We start from the raw sequence: 9,906 nt of genomic DNA, 5'->3' as shown, positions 1-9,906 counted from the left end.
TCCAAGGGCAAATGTGCATCTGTAAAATAAACTGTATTAATTCACATAGCATATGGGAGAGAGCCAATTAGATTTCTTTGCTTTTTAAACGCAGTTAATGTAGGATGATGGAAATGATGATAAATTTGATTCAGGACCAGGTGGAATTTAGGTGGTTAGATACTTTAAAGTTTTGAAAGAAGAGGTGGAAAGGGGGAAGGAGTGGGAGTTGGGCTATCAGGGAAGACATGAGGTTAAAGTAAAATTAATGAATTCTCTCTTGGAATTCTTGGGGCAATAAGATGAGTACTAGCACTTGGAACTTAGGACAACAGGAGGTGCGATGACACCAAGAACTCTTACATATTTCAGAAAATTTCTATTGAACCTGTTCTAATCTCACATCAGGCACCATAATGCAGATACATTATGGGGCAAAGAGATTTTCCTGGGGACCCTAATGAAGCCAGATTTAAAATTAGGTAGTCGGTGTAGTTAGGTAAATTGGGTCTAATATTGAGTGAAATCTAAAATGGAGGCCATGTTGAGAATGAATTCCCGGAAAAGTTGAGCAACTCTCAGAATGTTAATGAAGTCCAGGAAACAGCCCCCAACAGATTTGAGGATAGCCCATCCCAAAGAAATGTTAATGAACAGCAAACTTGAAGATGTGCCCAGACTACTTCTTTGGCCCACCTGTGTCCTACCCCTCCGGCCTTCCCACCTACATTCCATCACCGAAAACCACTTCCATGGATTCCACCTCTTGGGTCCCCTTCTTCCTCTGGGAGAAGTCTTTCCTGCTGTCCTTTAATAAACTTCTAATTTCTACTCTGACCTTGCCTCGTTGTGCTTCTCCGGTGTTATTCTTCAACATTGGGGAAGCAAGGACTCACAGGGTCAACAGCGGTAACACTAATGTTGCCTCTGAGAAAAATGTGTTCACATTTTACACATCAATAAGGCTCAGTTTTCTTATTGACAAGTGAAAAGATTATATTTAATGTCTAATTTTAAAAGATTCAATAGGAGTATTTGGAGAAAATAAAGAGTTAAAATAAAGCAGGGTGATAATTGACTATAGATAATTGAAATATGAAGAAAAGAGGAAGAAAGCTACTTCAGAGTGAAATTGTGTTAAATTATTTCAACCCCAAACCTGATGGTGACTAGAGAGAGCTTATCAATCTATTCGGAAACAGAAAATTTTACAAAAGGAGGAAATAAATTATGCGAAGGATGGGCAGCTGAAAGGCATTAGGAGGAAAAGCTATTTGGAAGTCATGCGATATCTCCCTGGGAAATGGAGTTGGCAAAATGGCTGATTCTAAAGAGGTTAACTATTTGCTCCAAACCTTCTGAAAGACTCTGAACTCCCTTATTTCTTGTTTACCCCTTGAAGTGTTTCAACACTTAAAAGACTTAGCAAGGAGACCGCAAAGTAGAGATGTTATATGCTTTTCCAAAGTAAACACCACTAATTGTACAATTTCATCAGAAGCAAATGGAAAAGAATTTTTTTTTCTTTAGTTTTCGTTTGTTTACAGTTTCGAAATACCTGTAGAAAGAAACTATTTCATTTCCCTAAGAGGTCCTCCAATATGCTTCAAGGTCTCTGAAATCTCCACTGGCAACTGCAGGCAGAGTGTGATGTGTGCGTCTATATTTTTTTACGAGGTGTGTAACCAACATTTTAGTAACTTCTCCAAGTGTCCCTGGCCCTGGAAAGTTGAAATCCACTGCACTCTGCCTGGTCTGGGGGCTCCTTCCAGTTCTCAGCCAACAGTGCACTTTTAATCTTTGTTCCTCCAGCCTAAAAGATTCCTGGACACCTCTCATGAACTTGACCAAGGGAGGATCCAGGACTGAAGTCCAGGTGATGCTCTGAGAAGCGGACGAGGCTCTGGGCGCACGCCCCAGCCCCACACGGCTGACCCGCAGCGGGCAGCGCGGCCGCGCCAGTCCGCCCGCCGCTCCTCACACAGGCAGCGGCGCTGGGGCCGCTCCAAGTGCGTCGAGAAGTGTAATCCCTCCGCTAAGTACTTGGCTCTCAGTCTCCAATCACTAGTGGGAGCTGGAGAGGGCAAGTGAAAAAAAAATTCCAGAGGCAGCCGAGGAGCAAGAGGGAAAAAAAAAAAAAAAAAAAAAAAAAAGTCCCGCGGCGGCGGCGGCGGCGCGGCCGTGGCGGCCAGAAGTTGACGGCGCGGCCCGCGGAGTCGGCGGGGCGTGCACGGCGCGCGGGACGGTGCGGGACGGCGGCGTGGAGGACGAGAGTGCGGGAGCGCAGCGGCGGGTAAGGCGCGCGCGGTAGGGAGGGCGTGGCGGGGCCGCATCCCCGCGCTGGGGGTCGGGCAGCCGAGCTCCAGGGGGCTGCTGGACCCGCGTTAGCGGGGCGGGATGGAGCCCTGTGCGGCGCTCGGCGGCCGTTGACGGGGCAAGACCGAGCGCGGGAAGCCGGGGACTGGAGCGGGCGGCGCGGCCATGGGGCGGCGGCGGGGAGGGGGTCAGGCGGTGGCCGCCGGGGCTTTGTGAACAGGCGCTCTGCCGGGACCCCGAGGCCTCGTGCCTGCGCCGGCGAGCAGCTGGGAGCGGGCAGCGGCGGGCGGGACACGTGCTGGTGGAACTGGGGAAGGAGGGACGCGCCGAGGCGGGGAGTCTGGAACTGCACGCGGAGGGATGGGGCGAGAGCAAAGTGCAGTCGCGGAATCCGGGAAATGGGAGGGAGCCCTGCTGGCCCGGGACGCCGGGCGGGAGGAGGCAGCACCCGCAGGCACCTAACTGGGTGCGGAGCCACCTGCCTCATCCCGAGAGGCAGCCTCGCAGAGGGAGAAGGTCCTCTGCGGTGGGTCCTGAAGCTCTGTCTCTGCTTCTGTTGTCTCTTTCCCTGTCTCTGGCTTCTCGCTCCGTCTCCACTTCCTCCCTCTTTTTTCTTCATTTCTGTGTTTTCCCTCTCTCCCTGTCCATCGATCTCCCCTTCTCTCCAGCCCAGCTCTGCTTCTCAGTCTCAACCAGTGTGTCCCTCTTTTCTTCTTCACTGTCTCCCCTAGCCTCTTGGTCTCTCTCTTTGGAGGCTGTCTTTCTGTTCCTTGTCTCACTGCTCTCCTTCCCTCCTTCTGTTCCTGGCTGCGCCCATCTCTGTCCATCTCTGTGTGTCCACGCTATTTCCATCTATCCCTTGCAGTGATAGGATGTCAGAAACTAGCTAAGACCTCCGAAGAAGGTTGCGCGGTGCGGTGGGGGTCCTATTCTTTTAGAGCCCCGCCTTTGCAGCTGAGGACTGGGTTCTTGGTGTTTGTCCTGAATGGGAACGCTGAGTTTGCTTGAGTTATTAGGAACTGCTCTTAGTCACCTTCCACCAAGGTGAGGTCAGTGACTGTGAGCAACCACAAACGTGCCAGTGAAAGAAAACAGAAGAAGCCAGCAGTTTAATTGCCTCCAACATATAAAGAGAATGTTCCAGACATATCTGTGTTGAAGCAGAACCACCTGAGAAAAGGTTCTTGAATTCTGGAAGGAGTCACAAAAGGCTCCACCAGTAATGAGAGGGTTCATCTGAAGAGTGTTTGAAAATAATTTGAAAAAGCACTTAATGGAAATCTTTTGCTATACTCAACTAATGTCGGTTAATCTGTTTTCTTACATATATTTTTAGGACCCCAGTGACAACTTTCCTAATAATTGTTTGGGAAAAGTTATGGGAAATACCTTGTGTCAACTGGGACATTTGTATTTAAGAAAATATTCTGTCTTTGTACTTTTATACCTCTTTACACTCTAGTGATCAAGAAGAATTATTTCTAACTGCAAAGAAAATAGGAAAGGATTTGTCAGTGATTTTTAAAGCATGAGACATTCCAGGGATCAATAATTTCTTTGGAAAACTCTCATTATAAGGATGTTTTGAAGGATATTACATCTTAGTGAAATATGCAAGTTATTACACACTTAGATCATTGTGCATGCAAAAAAGTTTGTGTGGTAAGCAAATCAGTAGTGATGGTTTTTATGGGAAACATAGCTGGGAAATTAATTGCTGTGATTTTCACTGTTTTCTTTAGTCATGCATAATGTACCTTTGTTTTTAGCAAAATATGGCCTAAGGCTACAAAACTTGATACAGTGTGTTATTTGTCCAATCTGAATTACCATTTAGAAAACCACCTTTTCCTTTTGGTCACATGATATAAGTTGATATGATCTCATTACTCATGTGCTAGGGGATGCTGATGAATTTTAATGGCACTGATTTGTGATTTTAAATCAAAATGTTAGTTTTTGGTGAGTTAAAAATCTTGATTTATGTCATGTTATTGAATCATCACTATTTATAGGGACTTTGCCACCTTGTCTGCCAGGTGCTGCCCAGCATTTAGTCCAGGCAGGGTTGTCCAAAACTCCCTGTTAGATTGACACTAAGTGACGTGCTACTACTCATGGTGTGTTCATATATGCGTCTCAAAATTTTCCAGTCATTAAATAATATTTATTAAAAGGAAATCGACTTAATTTTTCCCTCATAAACTTTGAAAACTGTGTGAGACAGCCTGATAAAGTATTTTATTACAGTAAATGCTGATTTTATTATTATTTGTTTAAAAATATGAGGCAGTTTAAAATGTGGTTAGCTTTTGGTAGGTATAGCAACTCTCCCCACTCTTCCTCAGCACCACTTATGTTTTGTCAGCTATCTCCAACCTAGTAAAACCTTTAATTTTTATAAGTCCGATCATCTTTCATGCTTCTGGGTGCTCACTTCTGTAGTATAACTACTTGCCTAGTTCTCCTCCTGAAACTATTATCTAATTAAAGTGAGCTAGTGTTCTTTTTTTTTTTTCTATTTTTTTTTCTGAACTTCAGATGCTCAGCACAGTGCTTGACATATGATAGACACAAAGTCCTTGAAGGGCACTTGGTTCTCTTTAAGGTTCTCTTTCAATTTATCTTGTAATTCTGATTCTTGGTACGTGAAATAGGTCAAGGGAAATATATTAGCATGCAATACCAGCAGGTCATCAACTTAGACATAAAAGAGTTTTCGAGAGCTTCTTGCCACACATTAATATTGAAAATGAAGAGGATGAGGGCTGAAGAGTTTGAAAACCATGCTCAGAAATACATGGAAGCCACAGTAGCTGTGGAATCAAGTCCTTGTGCTTCCTTCACCATACCAGTACTTCTCATTGCTGTCTTTCACTTCACTCTAAATGGGTGAATCGGTCTATAATTAGAAGCTAACAATTAAAATATAAACTCTAAAGATTTCATTCTAATCAATAAAAGCCATGAGTGAAATTTATCAGTTGTGGTAACTGATAATCACTTGTGGTACATATGCATGAAGGTAATATTTATCTTTCAGAACATTGACTTGAAGTTGCGTTTATGTGCTAGATATTGTTCTGGGTGCTGTGTCATCTTGGGCAGAAGAATTATTTCTACTTGAAAAGTTCTTTGAACTTAACTATTTTCCTCTATGGCTTTCTATATGTGGGTTGAAGGCAGGTAGAGAGAAGAGAAAAAAGTTCATATCAGATTAGTGGCTGGTTTTGAAGGTTTTTTTTTTTCCCCCCCTGGAGACCATTAATTTTACTTAGGAACCACTTCAAATTTATGAACCTTACATATCAGTCTTCCTTGTAAACTTATTTTAAGAAAACCTAAAAACTTTAAGAAAGCTTGATAACTATCTCACTTGATGTTCTCCAATCTATTTTCCAGTTTTTGAATTTCATAATCAAATATATTTAGCTTTTAAATATGGATTTTGGGGGCTGTAGCTGTAGCTCAGCAGTAGAGCACTTGCCTCGCACATGTGAGCCACTGGGCTCAATCCTCAGCACCACATAAAAATAAATAAATAAAGATATTGTGTTCACCTCAACTAAAAAAATATTTAAAAAAATAAATATGGGTTTTGGTTGCTGGTTGGTAAACATTAAGAGTAGAAAGAGAGGGCTGGGGATGTGGCTCAGTGGTAGAGCGCTTGCTTAGCATGTGTGAGTCACTGAGTTCAATTCTCAGCAGTGCATATAAATAAATTAATAAAGGCACATCAACATCTAAAAAATTTTTTTTAAAAAAAAGTAGGAAAAAAAAAAACCAGTTGCAAAAGGCCACATGTTGTATTCTTCCATGTATGTGAAATATCCAGATCAGGAAATCCATAGAGGCAGAAGATGAATTAATGATACGAGGGAATGGGGAAGGGGAGAGAATGGAGATAGGGAGAGAGACATCTAATGAATATGCAGGGTTTTTTTAGGTTATGAAAATGTTCTGGAATGAGGTGGTGATAATGGATGTACAACTTTGTAAATATAAATAAAACACCACTGACTTAAAAAAAAAAAAAGGTAGGAGGAGAGATTGATTTTGCCTAAGAGAGGATTAGTTCAGGTTTCCACATGCTTAATTAGATGTGATTGTGGAAATTAAAATAAAAGTGTTGTGATATGTTAAGGTAAGCCAGAATTCAGGGAAGAGAGTGGCCAAGATTAGAAATGTAGATTTTAAATTCATTTCCATTGAACTAATAGTTAAAATTGTGGGAAAATAAAACTTTTTAGGGACAGAGATTGGAGAAAGAAATATATGAAGATTTAGGAGTGGATAAGAAAAACATTTTCTCTCTTTTTAAGTTCATATGTGTAAGGCAAAAAAAGATAATGTATAATTTACAGAAGACAATAATTTATTTTCATGATTCTTAGGCTATTTGCTTATATCCTGGTTACGTTCATTTTTACTAAAATATTTGAGTACTCTTTGGTAGTTACCATTATATGCGGTAGAGAGATTGCATCTTTAAGTGACACAGGGTCCTGGCTGTCATGAACTTAAATTCTTGAGAATGGAAACAGTGAACTACAACCAACCATATGAATAAGATAATTTCCAAAAGTGAAAATTGCCATTAAGAAAATCAGGATATATGACTGTAAATGACAGGTCTGCTTTAAAGTACATAAGGTGGTAAGGAAAACCTCTCTAAGCATGTTCCTAAATAGCAAAAGCACTAGCCCATGAAGATCTAGGGGAACTTCCTGGCAGAAGCAGCTGCACACAAGCTGGCTGGGGTGGTTGGACTCGGGCAGTTAAGGCACATGGCTGGAATGATGTGAGAGACAGCCAGGCCCTAGGATGGGAAGTATGCATTTAACTCACAGTACATTTTATTGAATACCCTGGAGGATTGAAACAGCGAAGTGAAGAAAGATGACTTGGCATGTCTGTCTGTCTGTCTGGTGTGAGCAAGAGTGTCTGAAGTGAAATGATGTGGGAGGCTATGGAAATGATGCAGCTGGGAGTTTGGCCAAGGGTGGAACCTGGAGAGATTGATCAGACATTGTTCTTATCACTGAATAGGAGGTTCATTGAGTTGAATCACCCTCCCCACCCCCAACCTGATCTACACTGCAGCAACTCAATGGTTCATTAGTTGTTTTTACTTTTAAATGTTGGACCTCAGCATCTTCTTACAGTTCCCAGACTTAACTTTCTTATCTTCCTTCAGATACCTCCTGGACTATAAACTTCTTTCTGGGAGAGCCTGCAGAATGTCCTGAGAAGTGCTGTGGTTAAGTTCTTAGGGCTAGGGATGATCCCTGCACTACACTGCAGTGCTGGGCTCTTTGAGAAAAGTGGCCTAGAGGGCTAACTTAAGTAGTGTCTCTCCACTGGATTTTAGGTAAGGTTTGTGTCTAAGCACAAAGGAAAGTAGCAAGGGAGAATTCCTTGATTGTCTTTATTGTGTAAACCCGCAGCTTTGAAAAGCTTGGATGCTTCTTGAAGACTTCCCTGCCAAGTTCACATGTTTAGGTCTGGATATTACCACTGTTGAATGTCAGCCCGTGAAGAGTGCCAGTTTAGAGTAGGCATGCAGTAAATATTGTGGGATGCTGTTGGATGTTTAATTCAGTTGATTTTATTTTTCATGTCTTTCAACAAATATATGGCTGGAGCTTTAAAAGATTTTAAGTAGCAAATTTGGAAATGATTTTTCTGGAGATTGTATTTACTAATTGGTTGAAGGAAAAAAGATAATTTAATGTGTATCTGTTAAATGCTTCTTGTGCCTGGCTTTCTTAAGGTAATGTTTTAGTCATTTTTATAGTAGTTAGATAGATAGGGGCTTAAGCAAGTACAGAAACATTTGTCACTGGTTAATTTGATGATTAATGAATCTGAAATGTTTCCAAGGAAGTCTGTAATGATGGTGCCTTTGTCTAAATTAATCTTTTGATAGAAATCTGAGTTTTATCTAAGTAATACATTTTATAACCGTCTATAAATGATAAATTATCTTCAATTCTTTTTCTGGAAACAAGCTACTATTTGATTGTCCAGTACACATGTAGCCATAATCACCTACATGGTGGGGGATTTTCCTACAATCCTTCCTCTAATTGCAGAATGTAGTGCAGCATTCTAATGGGGTTGCAAACATTGGGCCATCATCTTTTTTTGTATATAGTAATTTCCTTCCACTGCCCCCCATCCCCTGTTATACTGGAAATTTAATTCAGGAGCATTCTACCACTGAACAACATACTCCTCCCTTTTTATTTTTTTAATTTTGAGACAGCCTTGCTGAATTGCCCAAGCTGGCTTCCAACTTGCAGTCTTCCTGCCTCAGCCTTCAGAGTAGCTGAGATGACAGGAGTACAACATCACACCTGGCTCTACTGTATCCTTTGATGCTTCAGCTAGTTAAGAGTCCTTTCTGGGTCTTTACCATCTCCCTTTCCCCCTTACTCCATTTTGCCAAAACTCTGTGCATTATTCCCATTGGCTTCCATGTCAGGTATCTTTGGTTGCCTCTCTAGGTCTTCTCTGAATCAATCTTTCTTACGCTTTCTTCCCAGGAAGATAACCTGATGAACCACCTGGAATACCAGATAGCACAGGTCACTGGGAAGCCTGGCAGAGTAGAGGGAGGGTGGGGGAGAGAAGATGTTCCTTCTTTTGACTCCTTTTCTGCTAGATCAACTTGTGCTGCCTGTGTCCCTGCACTGAATGTCACTGTCCCTCTCAAGATAGCCTCTCTGTAAATTTCTTCTTCAGATTCCAGTCATCTCTGGAATAGCTCCTTTGCTTTTACGAGCCGATCCTTATAGTTCTTTTGCAGTCCTGCCCACAACTTATTAAATTGTTGTTTATAAATAAACTCTCCTCAGTTTATCAGGAGCTAAAACAGTTAAGGCTCCATTTTTTTGTTGATTCAGCTTCATAAAGCCTCTTTCTTTTGGAGTCTTCTTGGATTGGAGCAGTTGGCTTCTCTTAGCTCTGTTGGAAATCTGCTTTCCTTTCCAAACTGTGTGTTTTTATTGATGGGACAGTGGTCTGAACTCAAAGTTGTTATTATGTAGGTACTTTTTCAGTCAGTTTGTTGGTTTAATCTTTTTACTTGCTAGGCTGTATATCTTCTACATGGATACTGTTTCACTCACTCTTTCATTTATCCATTTATACAGTGCATATTATAGAGGCACTGTTTAAGACTAGGCAGTGTGGATACAAAAAGGCAGGTCTTTGTCCTTATTTGAAATGCCCTTTTTGGGCATAATGAACAGGAAATACACAAACATAATGTTTACAGTCAGATTTTTGTTTAGAGCTAAAAAGAAAATAGGGTGCAGTAGAACAGAGAAATAGGTAGGATTATCATTTGGTTCAGATTACAAGCAACTCAGGAATGGGCATTATCTATTAACCTGTATCTTTTATGCAGGCTTTTAATATATAAACTTTAAAAGCTTTTCCCTATGACACATAGAATAAATCTTGCAGGAAAATTAGAAATTGCAAATAAACCTTAAGAAAATAAGTTGCTTTATACCATTGTAATGGTATAAACTAAAAATAATAGTGTATATCTACATATATATCTCTTAAGAATTTTCTTTTGCATTCTGTACTTTTGCACAA

General features: G+C 41.3%; 1 protein-coding gene across 1 annotated transcript in view; it reads left to right on the top strand.

Moving 5' to 3' along the window:
• The first annotated feature begins 2,222 nt into the window (after nucleotides 1-2,222).
• Bmpr1b (bone morphogenetic protein receptor type 1B) overlaps nucleotides 2,223-9,906 on the top strand; it is a 376,549-nt gene continuing 368,865 nt past the window's right edge. Inside the window, exon 1 of the mRNA XM_046459181.2 lies at nucleotides 2,223-2,272. The gene's annotated coding sequence lies outside the window, so the exon portion shown is untranslated. The remainder of the gene's footprint in view (nucleotides 2,273-9,906) is intronic.

This window comes from Marmota monax, unplaced genomic scaffold, assembly GCF_021218885.2.
Source record: "Marmota monax isolate L192 unplaced genomic scaffold, Marmota_monax_Labrador192_F-V1.1 WCK01_AAM20220418_F8-fsc00002, whole genome shotgun sequence".
Lineage (NCBI taxonomy): Eukaryota > Metazoa > Chordata > Mammalia > Rodentia > Sciuridae > Marmota > Marmota monax.
This window is presented reverse-complemented; position numbering and strand designations above follow the sequence as displayed.